The sequence below is a fragment of the Polyodon spathula genome, chromosome 4 (assembly GCF_017654505.1).
Source record: "Polyodon spathula isolate WHYD16114869_AA chromosome 4, ASM1765450v1, whole genome shotgun sequence".
Classification (NCBI taxonomy): Eukaryota; Metazoa; Chordata; class Actinopteri; order Acipenseriformes; family Polyodontidae; genus Polyodon; species Polyodon spathula.
Window position 1 is genome coordinate 36,192,496 of NC_054537.1, and position 16,525 is coordinate 36,209,020.

General features: G+C 35.0%; 1 protein-coding gene across 3 annotated transcripts in view; it reads left to right on the top strand.

The window, feature by feature from the left end:
* The first annotated feature begins 12,466 nt into the window (after window positions 1-12,466).
* LOC121314489 (disks large-associated protein 1-like) overlaps window positions 12,467-16,525 on the top strand; it is a 234,918-nt gene continuing 230,859 nt past the window's right edge. For all 3 annotated transcript variants that reach the window (XM_041247841.1, XM_041247843.1, XM_041247842.1), the window contains exon 1: window positions 12,467-12,763. The gene's annotated coding sequence lies outside the window, so the exon portion shown is untranslated. The remainder of the gene's footprint in view (window positions 12,764-16,525) is intronic.

A 16,525-nucleotide genomic window follows, 5' to 3' on the forward strand; every position in this document is an offset into this window, starting at 1 on the left:
CCGGTATGTTTAATTAAAATCTTTACTGTAAACAATAATATTCTTAACTAAGGAAAATACACATTCTCAGTTTACATGCTTGCAACTTTTACTGAGCTGTGTCAAACACCTTTTATCTTTTTTGAAAATTAGTTAAATTAATTTGTTTTTCTGATTTTCTTAATTTGTAATTACTTTTACAGTGTGACAGAGATTCCATAAATACCCAAGAGATTTGCTGTAAATAAATTCAAATAAACTCCAGTGCAAAGTATTTTTGGGAGCAAGAGCAAACCAACCCTTTTTCATTTGTATGTAACAATGGTGTTCAGAAAAGAGCTGTCTAATGTGTGCTTCCTTTAACTATTATACTAAGGGTCAGGTTTGCTAGGAGCTAAGTGCATTTTCTTTACTACATCAACAAAAAGAATTATGCAGGCTATACAGCTCTGAATGTCATCATGTGGGTTCAATATTGAGTTTGACGTGTTAAACACATGTTCATTATTTGATTTAAGCATAGCTCTTTTTTTGTTTCGGTTTGTAATGAATTGGCATCTCAATTGAAAGGAAAGACAAGAGCAGGACAAGAACTACAAACTATGGTTCAAAGACGAATATCTTACCATTCAACTAAAGCTTAAGATCTGTAGTGAAAAGGTAAGTAAGTCTTACGCTAATGTAAGTATTATTAACTCATCTCCCCTTAATCAAGCTCATCCTCGCGGGTTAACATAAGTGTGAATCCACCAGGCTCAGGGAGGACGTTTCAAGGCAGGCTCATAGCAGTGACCACTAATTGTCCTCAAGGATCCGGAGCGACTTTAGAATAATGTGTCTTGCCAGCCAGCACACATGATATAGCTATAATAATGCAAAAAGTATGAATATGTAATTTCCTGTTTCAACCGCAGGGGTCCCATAGGGCCCCACTGTAATGAACTGGCATCTTAGCCCACTGAATTGAAGAGGAAAACAAGAACTGGACATGAACACAGGCCATATGGTTCAAAGACGAACGATTACCATTCAACTGAAGAGCAAGCTCAGTAGCTGAGATATAGGTACGAGTCTTATGCTAATGTCAGTAATATTAACTGATGAGCTGCTCAGAGGAGATTCATTACAGGTTGAATTGCTAAATCAGGCTTTTTGAGGACATGGACCGGGCTAGAGGTTTAGTCCCTTAAAAGTAATCTTTGCTAATGCCGTCACTTAAAGTAATTGTAATTTCCAATCATTCAGTATAACATAATGAAAAATCCCAACATCCAATTAAATGGAGGCTGGAGTTTGTGAGTATGAGTAGATAAATGCAGAATTCAATTGACTCCAATGCACTTGCCTCTCCAGGGATGATAGTGGACAATGTCCATTGAATAAGCAGGGTCCAGAGTTGGTTTAGGCCCCTGGAAGCCGGAGGATTTTTGATAATAAAAATTATATACATACTATACGGTGCAGTCTGCAGTTGTACACTCAGTCTGTACCTTAACCTCTGTGTTAATAATGTGGTTGCATGTGTAAATATGAAAGACCGAATGGGTCAAAATGTTACTATTCATTCAGATCAGTCAGAGAACACTGTCTGCACTAAGATAACAGAAAAGTAATTAAAGGTAGGCAGGGAATGTACTGAGTCAAACATCCAGAGGAATGAAACAAAATCAGAACACTGCATGCTAAATTTAGAGTAGAATCACAAGATTATTTATTATTATTATAAGATTATTATTTGAACTTAAACTTTGATTGACAGCAAATCAGTAACTTACAGCTTATGCAGTTATTTAGAGAACAGTACAGTTTACTGGACAGAAAGTGAAAAATACAACATCTGCTTTTAATTTAGCCATTTATATGAAACAAATACTCTGATGTAGATGAAGTGGATACCCTTTGGCAATATTAAAAGAGCAGATTTCTGCTGCTCTGTGTACATTTATCATTCCCCCGCTCTGATTAATTCTATTTTTTTGCATTCACATTTTTAAAAAAAATCATCAAATGACCAAAAGTGAAAATTATTCATTCTGTTAAAGTCACATACGGGTACAAGGAGTCTAATTCTAACATATTTATGGATATGAGGAATTGGAGTTGTATGGGAGATTCAGTGTGATGTAAGGCATAAGCCATTTACTTGATTATTTAGCTTTTAGCTAGATTCCTGCAACTGTTATTCTCTTTATATAATATACTGAGTTTCAAAGCATATGAAGCTTGAATCACAAATAATGTCTAAAACTATTAGACAGGGTCCAGCCTGATGTTGGGACTTGTGGGGGTAAAATGATACTTGGATGGCATGCCATTGAAGACGGATTTCCTCATTAGCATATTTTTTGTCTTATTCATAAAAGTGTGAGGTGCCATTAATTGACTTTTATCAGCATTATAATTACCATGTACCTCAGACCACGCAGTTTAATTATTGGATTAATTCATGGCCCTACAATATGTTTCTACAACTGTTTAAATAACACACCAATCATTTCTCTTGTCATTATTAACATCCTGGTAACTTTTTACACTTGTAACTTTAAAGTCTGTTTAAAAATGTCAGCTCTAGTGCACTGATAGTTATTGCCAACATTGTCAAACAGGTAACAGAAATAATGGTCCATAATGTAGTATAAAACAGAAGAGCCAGAGCACTTGTTATGTTTCTTTTTTAGAGTAGGCGTTTTGAAAAGAGCTTTGAAACAGTCTTTAAAGCTATAGGTGTAAAAAGTTGTCAAGTTGTGTTATTTAAATAGTTGTATCAACACATGGGGACATACAAAGCTTTATTTTTCGTAAGCCCACTACATACTCTTTAAGGGTGGAGGGACTTTACAATACTTCGATAATTAATTGAAATGATTCATTATCATAACCGTAATATTGGTCTTCTGCCTACATAATGTAGATAGTAAATCCATTTGAAAGCTATCGTCAAAAGTCAGGGAATGTATGTACTTGCATACTTGTTTAAAATGAGCAGGATAATTGTATAGTGGGATTGGTCTGAAATAAATGATGATAATAGATAATTTGATGCTTTATTAGATGTAACAAATTGGTTTGACCTTCACTTCAGAGCTCCTGTAGTTGTGAGATGTGAAAACAGTGGCTCTTTGCAAAGGGCTACAATGGCCTATTGGAAAGCATTGAATATTCGTGTAGTTGCACTGAAAATATTTATAAAATCAGATTTGGGGCTTGACACTGGCTGATTTCACGGGAAGGGAACTCAGTTAGACTAAATAAGGTGTTCCTATCACAATTCAAGCATCTACACGGAGTGAATCTAAAAGTTTCAGGTGACATGTTATTTCATTGATTAGGGTGTCACCCGAATACCACCAAACTGCATTACTGGCTTTTTTTTTTAATTGAAAGAAGCTGGAATATGTTTCCTAAAAAAAAGGATAACATAATTCTCTGTCACGGGAATAAGCACACAGCTTGGAACTGCAAGAATAAATCTGACACTGAGTGTAAGCAACTCTAATATAATTTAGAAATTGTCCCTTTTTACTTTTACTTTGGAGCAGCTACAATACCAATAGCAACGGAGATAACACTCAGGCAGCTGTAATATTAAGGGTTTTTATTAACTCAGGAGTGTGCGATAAAAACAAATAAAATAATAACAATAAAAAAATATTAAAACAGTTTTTGCCACTAGTTTTTAAAACAATAATAACACAACAACAATTAACAATCCATATATCTGGTGTCTTGACCACACTAGCTTACCGTCTGCACCAATGAGGACCAGAGTGGTGATTGCGCTTTTCCCATCCAGCATGACAGTCCAGGGGCCAAGGCCACACATTTTCAAGTTGGCTACACCTTCTGTCAGACTACGATCATTTTGTTCGTTTAGATTCAATTTTTGCCTGTTTTTCAAGTTTGTGTCCATTTGGCTTGGCAACAGTATATTCTGATCTTCTCATATCTAAAAATATTCTAATTAATTAATTAATTAATTTTAATTAAACTAACTTTCTGAGATGGATTCAGTCTCACCAAGCTGCAGAATTTCAACTTCTACAAGATCAGTTTACTTAAACAAGTGTTATTTATCATGTTTACAAACATAAAGATACTACCTATCCTGATTTAAGGTTTTTTATGCTGTATTTATGGTCAAATACTGTAATCGGTTGTTAAGTAAAGACGGTTAAAGCAGGAAGCTGGAGTCAAGCTCTGGTTTTAAACAAACCATGTGTACTTTTATTAATAAAGCTTTTAATAATGATAAATTACTTTAAACAACAATAACGACAGGATCAAGGTCAAAATAAATAAAGGAGTCACAAACGGTGATAGGGTTGTTGTCCTCCAGTTCTAAACCAACACTGAAATGTGACTCTTCTTTTTATGAGAGAGAGAGAGAGAGAGAGAGAGAGAGAGAGAGAGAGAGAGAGAGAGAGAAAGAGAGAGTGTGTGTATGTGAGTAAGTTGGGGTGGAGCAGACGATCCACCCTCCCTGTGTCTCAGCTGTGGTTTATTCCGCCCCATAACTGGCGTACAAAAATGACGAATAAAAAATAAAAAAAATTAAGGATTGCAGTGGTGTGTAAACAAAGTTTTATTGATGCAGGAGCAACAGACTCCATTGCATTTCCCTGAAAAGCCACAGTTGAGGCTCCATGAGGGCTTTTGGAGCAGGCAAGATATTCATCCAATTGAAAGTGAGATCCCTTCAACCACAGGCCACCCATGTCCAGCAGGGTGTGATATAGTTGGTTTGGCTTCCAGAGCATGTCTACCTATGGTAGCCTGGTAGTTTGCCCTTTGTGTGTGCTTCTTTAATGCAGCTCTGCATGGTGGTAACTGGTTGCTCTGAAGATTTATGCAGCAGAAGAGTTTGTTACAGCACTCATTATATAATTAATCAAATCTCTCTTCCTCTCCAAGGGCACCACCAGACCTTACTTCAATGGGCAGCACTCATACCTTAAGGTCACCAATGAATTGCAGAAATAATATTTAAAGTAATGTGCATTACAAGCCAGCACAATATAAGAAGGAATGTTTCTTTAGAAGGTAATTGAGACTGCAGTGCTTCTAAATCGTTTAAAACAATGGGATCCGGAGAGGTCCTCGCTCTTGCTTGTCTGTCTTGGGTCAGACCTCGCAGCTGGATCCAAAAGTAATAACGCACACTCGCCTCCCGCCATCCACCACCTGCCATTCACTCCACCCCCGCCAACCGCCACTCGCCACACCTCCCCTCCACCTGCCACCCCTGCCAACTCCTGCCCCTAATCATACCACAGCTTCCATTTTTGTGTCTGCTGCAGATCTAACAAGGGGCCATTAATGGGCATTAAATGCCAATTATCATCAGACCTGCCATAGGCACAGCTACCAAAGGATGGCACATGGTATTTAACCTGTTAAAAATGCAAACACACAATACAGCACATAGCAACATTTATAAAGAAAGATGCAATAGGCAGCGTACATACCATGTAAACTTACTGAGTCAGAACCACAGACAAATTCCAAGCCAAACAAATTGGTTTTAAAGGATCAGTGTTTCTAATCTGTTCTGGTTTACTTTTACCCACACTGGGATTTTGGCCCATACGATCAAATATTTATGAGGGGAATTGGGAACCTTGAGGAAAGCTCAAACAGGGAATAATTTGAGACATATGGGAAAATTAAGTCAGTAATATTATAAAGCTTGCAAGGTTTTCAGGTAGGAAATCTATAGTATCATTATCACAAGTTCCTTGTAAATTCATTGGTCAATCTACAAACCAATTAACGGTAAGTTCCCATCCACCTATAATGTATATAAATCTACTTCACAAACTCACTCCTGCTGTGCTTTCGAATTGCCACCACCTCCCCAACCACCACCACCACACCTCACTTCCAGCCTTGTCTATACAATGCTTCTCTGCCTAATATTCTTTGGTCACCAGGATGAACACATCAGATTTATTATTTTATTGTTTGTTTTTTTACTGATTTTTCTTCAACCATTGTTTGGGTTCAATGTTATTGGAAATCTGTAAGATTTTGCATTCTAATAAAAGTGGTTATGTCCTGACTGAAAAAAAAAAACAACAACAAAAAAAAAAAAAAAAATCATGATCTAAATACTCGTAAAGGTAGCAACCAATAAAAAAAAAAAAAAAAAAAAAAAAAAAAAAAAATTTATTAGTGGACCTGAGGCCAATGGCTTGTTCTTAGAACTGAAAGAATATATTGTGAAAATTATAGTTAACCATCTAGGGCAGGATTTTCAAAAGTCTAAACAATAGCTTAATCAAGAAACTTTGTATGTAGCATTGATTTTGACATTTTCAAGCAGTCATTATGCCTACTTCGTTATTCAATAATAATCCTAATGTGATTTCTGAAATTATGTTAATTTACGAAATAATGTTAATATCTTAACGAGCAGGGCTTCTTGCGACTATTTCTTTTGTTTGGGTGGGAATTTAAAAGCAAATCCGTTAATTGTCATAATTTATCAGGAGTTAATTTGCACTTGGAAAAACAGGGTTTTATTAACGAAAGAGTATATAACTAACCTTGATACAGACATTTAACAGACCTCGGCTGTGACGCCGAAGATGCAGAGAGAGGGTGTAGAGGTTTAATTTCTTACAGACTACCTCGATAATTTGTAGTTATGAAAATATTTTAGCCTTTTCTATATTTGTGGTTATGAATGAGATTCATTCACTTATTTTAACCATCTTTACGGAACGTTTTGTTGTATTGCTAAAATGATATACCGTTATTTGCAACCAGTGACTACCAAGAAATTATTAATGCAATTGTGGCCTACTTGAATTCTGCATATGTACATTATTACAGGTGACCTCTATTGTAGATTTTATTTGAATTATACAACTGAAATCTTGGTATAGAAAACGGCATATTAGATATTACAATAAAGTTTCTTTAACTGATTGTGGATTTGCAATGAGTCCTTGGTTTGTTCAGCTATGTCTTATCCACACAAGAACGAAGAAGGTGTCAAGGACACAGTGATGCAGTAGGAATGCGATTGAGATCTTTTCCTAAACGTACTTTGTAATGTTGTCAGACTCTCCCCACATTTTATGTACAATGTACACTTTCACCTTCACACGTTTGTTCTTATAACACTGTAAGTGCTCGCTGGCTACTAATATTCATGTTGAGTTTATTTATTGCGGAGGCGAGCAAAGAGTAACAGAGAACATTCAGATAACAATACAATGCAAATTGTGTATTGGGTTAGGGAGTTCTATCATAATTTTAAAATCTTAATAGATATATAATGAAGTGTCACAAACATGGTATACTTGTATAATAACTAAAAACTACAAAACATATGTATATTTAGCCTACAATCGTACATACTAAATTACATACAAAGTAGATGTCATCACAAGAAAATAAATTCCAACCAATATGCGTAAATAGTTTATGGTATATTTTTCTTTTTAACCAAAAAAAGATTGCAACATGCACATTACGAGTGTATATAGCAAGCTGCGGCAAAATATCCCCCAATAAGGGTAAGTTACTAATGGGGTTTATTTATTTATTTATTTATTTATTTTTTAATCCGTGTCATGAGATTTGTACCCACACGCCAGATAATCGTAAATCAGCATTTTATATGTGAAGCGTTCGAAATAAATGTACATTCTGCATGACAAAATGCACAGTTTTAAATGAAGTTTACAAATTATACACAACATAGACATTCCCATTATTTTTTATAAGGAGAGCCATCTCCCTGCACGCTACTAGTTTCCATAACAGCAAATTATGATAATTTTTCTTGATCTTGTTAACATGCATTTTGATTAACAAGTTCCCCTTATCTAGTCATTGAGACAGGAAGTGATGCAGATGACCTGCGACAATTAAGCTTTTTAAAGATAAATGCGTTCATTAATGACCTCATTGACTCAATTTCAAAGCATTATCAAATTGATTTAATTAACACATTTTGTTTGAAAATCATTTGCTACTAAAGCTCTTGTTACTATGCACATGTTCGATGCAATAACACTGTTTTTTTTTATTTTGCTCCTGGGTCTACATGAGAGAGCAGCAGTGGCAGGTGATTTGAATTAAGGTGCAAATAATTGCTGTATTAAATATGAGACATTCATGGGGTTTCCATGCGGGCCAATTTATACGTGAAATGGCGATGCATGTACATGTTTGGGAGAATTACTCAGGTAAATCAGGTTTGTGGACGAAAAAAATGGCCAAACAGAGGGATAGGGTAAATCTCATTTATTCGTGTAAATGACGAAGCACACAGGAAAATTCACGCCCAGTTTCTCACGGAAACCTGCATTTCACATGTAAATGTTAATGAGCGTGTTTATTCTTAACTATAAATATTGCAATGATTTAGAGATATCTCCAAATGAACATGAAATTATTGGAAGATATTTTCAAATGATTTAGAGATATCTTTAAATGATTTAGAGATATGTTTGAATGAACAGGATGTTATTTAGAGATATCTCTAAATGATTTAGAGATATCTGAAAAGTATTTAAAGATATCTCAAAACCTTTAGAGATGTCTTAAAATGATTTAAAGATATCTTAAAATGATTTAGAGATATCTTTAAATATTTGAAGATATCTTCAGATATTTTGAGATATCTGGAAATGATTTAAAGATATCTTCAAATATTTAGATATCTCTAAATGAATTTGAGATATCTCTAAATGATAATTTGGCTTGCCCTAAAGATGGTGCTGCTTGAACCCTGTAAGTAGACTCACTCGTTCTCATTGACCGGAATTCCTTAGCTCTAAAACTACATCCATTCTCCTGCCTCTTAACTGTATTTAGGAAACAATATACAAACACATGATTAATACCAATACACATAGAAACAATACATAAATATGTACTTAATATCGGTATACTCAAACTAAAACTGACCCTTTTTTGATAACATTGCAGCATATTTTGCAGTTATTGAACTGTCTGTTTCTAGGAGCGAGCAGGTTCACAATAGCAGGCAATATATCACTGTGTATTAAAATGGTTGCGTTAAGCGATTTTTGCCATTTTTGTAGATTTAAAAAACCAAGAATTAATACCACTGTATTTATGTAATGGTTACTGACACTTGTTTTGGTTTAACATCTTAATCTTAGTCAGATGTGTCAAGTTAAATATTCCATGTTTCCTTTCCTAATACAATAGTCTCTTTAAAAAATATAATGCCATAATCAGTTTTAAAAAGCTAAAATGAAAACAAAAATATTACTTATCGCACATGTGTTGGTCATTCAAATCCATATTTGAAAAAAATATTTGCAGTCACCACACTGATAATGCACAACAGCCATTTTGAACCTCCTGCAGGCCGTTGAATACAATTCGCCACTTAACTCTGTGGAGCACTCTGCCTATTGAACGCACCCTAGTATTCACTTTCCGATCACCACATAAACGATCGGTCACCAGTAGGACTTGCTAATTCACTTTGAATTTCATGAATTTAAACCTCGATCCAGTTGCTGTATCCAGTCTGTTGTGTGTTTTTAGACAATCCAACATGTCCACTGCCCGCATAAAGTGAATTATGTAATTTTTGAGAGTTTGGAATTTGGTTTAGTTTTCGAAATACCGTACCAAAAAATGTAAACAATTTTTTTTGTAAAGTTCCGAATGTCAGACTAATGTGAAAACAGGGATTCAGAAAGATTACAATGTGTTAAGTTTATTTTAAAGCAGTTTGTCTGAAGTATGAACCATCCTTAAGTCTGGAAATTCCATTGGCCGCTTGTCATAAAAACAAACTGTTATATAATAAAATCCACTTTGAAAAATGTGATTTTTTTTTTGTGATGAATGTAATCTAGGTGAATTGTACAATCCAAAGAATTATATTTTGTGAGATTTATATAAATGGATGATAAATTTTAAAATTGCACCCTTGAGATTTGTGTTGCTAACAAATATACAAAGATTAATGGAATTATGTTGTTAGCAACAATTACTTTAAAGTAGATACATTTTGCAGTATGTATGAGAATGTTAGAGGCATTTGCATAATACAGCTGTGTAGCAATACAATGTGTTGGTATAGTTAAGACAAATACTTCTATTTAATTATAAATAGAACCCAGAGGAAGGTAATTCTTCAATATGTTTATTGTATTTTGTTTTGTGCTGATATTATTGATGTTATTAATCTGTTTCCTTATGCCAACGTTAGCATTTAGTATTAAGACTATTGGAATTGTGTTTTGAATATAAGAATTATTTTTTTTTTTTTTTTTAAATACAGTGATGTAAACGCGGCATGAATACATGTGCTATGCTAGTAATGCATAGCCATCGTTTGTATTGTATCTGTTCTTCTGGTCATAATACAACTGTGGCCTGCCATAAATTGATTCAGGTATGTTTTGTGCTTTCCTATTAGAACATAAGAAAGTTACAAATGAGAGAAGGCCATTCAGCCCATCTTGCTCGTGTGGTTGTTAGTAGCTTATTGATCCCAGAATCTCATCAAGCAGCTTCTTGAAGGATCCCAGGTTGGCAGCTTCAGTAACATTACTGGGGAGTTTGTTCCAGACTCCCACAATTCCCTTGATTTAAATTCAACACTTTTCACTATATATCCAAGCGTTTTGTTAGGCTTTTTTTATATCTTCACCACATTTTCTAGATGAAGACATTTCTGAGTCAACATAAACTCATAGATCTTTTTCATAGATTGCTTCTTCAATTTCAGTATCTCCCATATGGTATTTATGACGCACATTTTTATTGCCTGTGTGCACTACCTTACACTTTTCTACAAGGTGTCTGGCCTTGTCTTTACCCGCTTTTCTAAAATTTTTCATGACTGACTCGCTGTCTGCAGAGATGTTACAACTTCTACTGTTAAAATATCTATTTAGTCCAGCTCAGCGTTATAAAACTGGAGACTGAATACTGGTCCTCAGAAGAACTTCTTGCACTGGTGTAACAGTAGTATAAAAGTAACCCTGTTACACTGGCATAAAATTCCCTTATGTTGTTGAGATTTTTTTTTTTTTTTTTACTTATTTCCTTAAAATGAAAGTCCATATTTTTTTCTTTAATCCAGTCTAAGTACATACAGCCCATGCTGCAGCTTTTTTTTTGTGTTTTTTCAATCTTTGTTTTCTTCTATTTATTTATTTTTTGGAATCACCAATTATTTTTCTTATTTTCCGCCCAATTTGAAATGTCCAATTATTTTTTATTTCAACCCAGCTCACCGCTGCCACCCCAGCGCTGACTTGGGAGGGACGTAGACGCGGCACACAAAATTTATGCCGTTAATTGTCTGCTTCTTTTCACTCTGCGGGCCCAACATGCAGCCACCTCGGGGCTACAGCGTAGGAAGACCATGCAGCATCAGGTAGCTTACAGGCAGGCATGCAGGCTATTCTACAGGGGTCGCTGGTGCACAGTGAGCCGAGGACTCCCTGGCTGACCTAGGCCCTCCCCACCCGGGCGGTGCTCTGCCAATTGTGCACCACCCCCTGGGTATAGCCTGGACCCAAATTAATGACCTCCAGGCTGTAGGGTACATCTTGCACTCCACATGGAGTGTCTTAACTGGATGTGCCACTCGGGATCCCCTTGTTTTCTTCTATTTAATTTAGCTGTTCCTCGTCTACTGTTATGTGTCTACTTCTTGCTGGTGCACTTATTTTATTGGTATTTTTTTTCAGGTGGACTGCTGTCTTCACTCAGAAAGTTGGTGTTGTACCAGTTATCTGGAGTTTCATCTCCAAATATATTAAAGGAAATAGGTGGAGTGTCACTTTTTTCTGGCTGTGGTTTTGTAACTAATAACAAATTAAATTTGTCATGGAATTTAGAATGCAGTGGTACGCAGTGATTTAAATAAGTAACATCTTCGCCGAGACGCAGTGGTCATGTGAAGATAAATACTATACGCTAATTATATATATATATATATATATATATATATATATATATATATATATATATATATATAGATTTATGTTATGTAGTCTACATATACCAATCAGATGTTACTATATATCTCCTATATTATATATTATATATATATATATAAAAGATATATATATACTATATAATATTATATATATATATTATATATATATATAGAATAGGATTAAGTTTTAGTATTGTATTGTATATTTGCATATCATGATATATTGCCCGTTTTCTGTGCTAACAAAATAAATAAATAAATAAATAAATACAAATTCAGACAGTATTTAAATATCACATATAGAATAATGATTCCAGAAAACGTTGTCGGTGTGTGTCTGCCTGCAGGTATCAGTTTTAAAAACCTATGCAGGGCATTTATGTATTCAGACACTGTTGGTCTGTATTGATTGGTCAGCTTAAGAAAACAGCACCAGATGTTTTTTTTGTTTTTTTTTAGTTTAGTTTATTTTGGTTGTTTTGAGCTTAGTGCATTTTGGGAATGTTATGCAGATTATCCGGATCGGTGGCAGTGATGCCTGCCTACACTCTTCCAGGAGCCAATATCCATGTCGGGTCTTGGTTGCATCTTATTTTGTTATGTGTTTTTTCAGCTTTGAAGACATTTAGTGCTGCAGCATCACTGACTTTCAGGTGCAGGCAGTAGACACTACAATGTGTGTCGGCTCGATCACAAGTATTTTCCCCACATTGAAAACGGAGCAAGTCCAGATAGCTGAGTTATACAGGACTCGACCAGAGCACTTTTTTTCAGGATTAACTCTGCAACCGTGCTGTTCGTTTGCTATTTTGGTTACCAGAGTAGCTTCTTGAGGTAAGACGATTTTTTTTTTTTTAAGTTTATTGTATTGTTCTTTAATTCTTCATATAAATGGTTGTCTTGGGTTTTGATTTGTTTGACCCATGGACCAAGATGATCAGACTGATGTATAGCGGTTCATTAATTGCTTTAGCTTGTTGTGGAGTCTAATTTGTGCAACGATATCCACACAGGCAGAGGCACTGCTATGCTAGTGTAGTGGTATGCTGTATTTGCATTGGGCATTTATTTCAACTTTACACGCGGTGAAACAATGTTAGATACCATAAAGTGCAAAAACAGGAAACAATAACGCTGATATCAGTATAATTACAGTGCGTGGCGTTTTTCCCCATTGCAGTCAGGCTTAATTTATGCCGTGCAATACAGTGAATTAACAAAGCAATGAACGCACTGTATGCGTTAGATTGTATAGTGTTGAGTGGTTCTAGAAAGAACGACGGATGTAACGCCAGAAAAAAAAAAAAAATCGGTGAGAAAAAAGACTAACTTGCAAAACTCGAGGTATGATAATATATCAAATGTTTGAGGCATTACTTGTTAAATAAGCAGATTACGAAACTCTGTAAATTGAAGCTGGAGTTTAATCAAATAACACACGTTTTCCATAGTATCAGCAAAATGCATGCGAGTTTCCATCAGAAAGCTGTTTTTTTTTATTAATTTATTTTTAGGAATAAAGCTCAGCCTCTTTTATCAAGAGAACAAGAGTGAGCCTGAAAATGGTACCTGCATTGATGGATTTCATTTTTTTTTTTTTTTGCTTTGACTGCTTTATTGAAATGGTCAGGGAGCGATACAAGCGTTTTGTATGCAGAGCACGGAGCAGGTGTGTGTGTTTAATTAGAAGTATCTGCTTCTCATAATCCCCCCCGGGTTTTTAAACACCATAATATTTTCTGGGTGCAGAGTCAGATGTGGAAATGTGCTGGCAGTTCTTTACCAGAGAGGCAGAGATAGACCTGTGTGTGCACGTGTACACTAACACAAAATCTGCTATCAAAACCTTTCATACATCAACGCTTGATTACTTCGGTTGTGACGCTACACGATGCACAATTGTTCTGTTTTTGCAGATACGGTTTTTTTTTTTTTTTTTTTTTTAATTAGATAGTAGACGTCAAATTGAAGTCTTCAATTTATCATGGGTTCTAAATTGAAATCAATTTTTGCTAAAATGTGCTGTTATGTCTGTATTGTAGCTTGTAGGGTGTTGTAATGGTTGCGTGTGTTCTTAGAACTAACTGCGTAGAGATAGATCAGTGACTTTCTGCGGATACTGAATGTTGAGAAGCGTTTGCTGGAGAAGCTTACACAGTAATTAAATGTTTATGTCAACAGAACGGTAAAATGCGGTTACTGTTTTTACTCATTATTTAAGTATAGCAGTACAGACCAACAAGTCTTGCAAGAGGCTCCTTTTTTACATTTTTGAAGGACCCACATCTTTTTAAAATTAATTTCAAACAGTAAAATAGTGACAGTGCTTGATATTGCAGTTACGTTACCATTACAGAGCTAAGCTGTGTGCAGCACATACCAAGCTTTACATTAGGACTAAAGAAGGGGTCTTGGATTGAAACAAAATGTGAGTGCTTGGTTTGAGTGCTGGTGTATCTGTTGCGGATTCTCGCTGTGATAATGGTCTTGGTTTATCAGATAATATGAAATGACTGATTTGAAAAATTAAACGTTCAGCATTGGTTACAACTAAGAGTGTGTATCTGGTACACACTGCACCGTACTAGGTAATACTAAGTGTAACGTGTTAGCCATTTATTTGTGACTAACTAGCACTTAACAAATCGTGGATAACCACCGTGTAGGGCTTTGTTAGTATTATGGTTCTTCCCAAACATCCTATTAACAGGTGGTTTACCGTTTATTGAGGATTAGCATCATCTACTAAAGGGAAGACTATCGGTGTCCAAATAAAGGCTCACTGGCTGGTTGATAATAATTGATTAATTATAAATACCTTGATAATGAAGCAGCAAACCAAAGTGGACCATGAATGTGTAACACTTTCTTTAAGCACATATTTAGTATGACTGACCTAACTGCAGTTCTGAGTTTAGGAGGTTGTAGGTCTTTAAGAAAAATGTAATAGAGCTTATTAGAAGGGTGTAGCTCACCATTAAAAAGTTTTTCCAGCCCCTATTTTGAAGTGAAGACTACGAATGCCCTGAAAAGATAAGACCTGTGTTAATAAACTTAACAAAAAACGATATTAGCCTGTGAAGTATAAAGAAATGAAGACAAAAATCTTTTTGCTGAACATTCATTTCTTTTGTTTTTTCGAACACAAATGCTTTAGGTATTCGGCAATTTGGTTTAAAATGTGAACATTATAACTGTTCTAAAATATAAAAGACAACTCTTTAAATGTTTTATTAAAAAAATAAAGTTGCTCCTGAAACAAAACTCATTACGGTAAGAAAAGTTAATAGTATAATTGGTACATCAAATATCACGCATGGTCAGAAATGTCTAACAGCTACATGCCAAGAAATTGAATCTTAAAGTAAAATAAAAACCTTATTTGTTTCCAAGTAACAGTGAGCAAAGTAAAACATTTTTGGTCAGAGTGCTCAAAAATTGGTAATTTTATATTATGCAGTTGTAGCAAAAGGTTGAATTTTGTTTTAATTTTGTTTTGCTTGCTCATCAATGGCACCTGAGCATCTTGTTTTGCAAATGCCAGAAGTGTTTCTTCAGAAGAATTGAATTCCATAGTTTTGTACTTTTGTGGAGCTGCCAGTGTGAACTCCACAATAGGGGTTGTAGCTGCAATTGAATCCTGGTCGATACTGTGAGAAGAAAATGCTTCAGAGATTGTTTTTACAGTTTGGAAGGCCCTTAACACCTTGTTATGTCACATTGTTTTGTTTTATAACAGGATTGCCTACCCTTTTACACACAGACATTTTATTTTCCTACCCTATTTTAGTCTTGTTTGTGCGAGTCAGTGGCTGAACAGCCAGGCTTTGTTCATTGTGTTTCTTCCCTTGAACTGTGTGGGCGGTTTTTTTGTCGCAGCCGAGTTTATTTTTCTAGTAAAACCTGCTAATATCACTCCTTTTATTCAGGGCTGATTTAACAGAGCCTGTTCAAAACCTTTCTCATGTTGTAAACTCGATGTCATATTCTTTCATGTTTTCCAACAGATTGCCTCTTAAAGTCGCTCAACGCCAAAACTTTCTGAATTTTTACTATATTGTAAGTAAAAAAAAAATATATTTAGCATTTGGTTAACATGTATTATAGAAATATGGGATATTATTTTTTACATTAAGTGTAAACAGGATAGCTAATTAAAAACACACACATAACACACTTAATACATTTAGAATAATCATATGAAGTAGTGTCTTTATTATACTCTTTAAAAACTGTCAAAGGAGAATTTATAGAATCTGCATCTGTTTTGTATTGCATACCTGGTTATAATGATGTGGAAGATGTTGTTTGTTTTAAATTGGCTATAATGGTAAAAATGAAATAACACAGAAAATGCATAGGCTATGAAGTACTGCTTTGAGTGCTAACCCTATTTACTGTTCACATAATGTTGTTCTAGAAATGTACCAAAATAATTTGTCAGCATTGCCCGAGTCATCCAAATTGAACTTTTTGTTATATAAATGTGGGATCTAAAAAAAAGGTTAAAAAAAAAAAAACGTTTACCTTCTTGTCTACCACTATTTCTTAATTGTTTATTAATAGTTTTGACATCGTTGGGGTTACCAGACAATA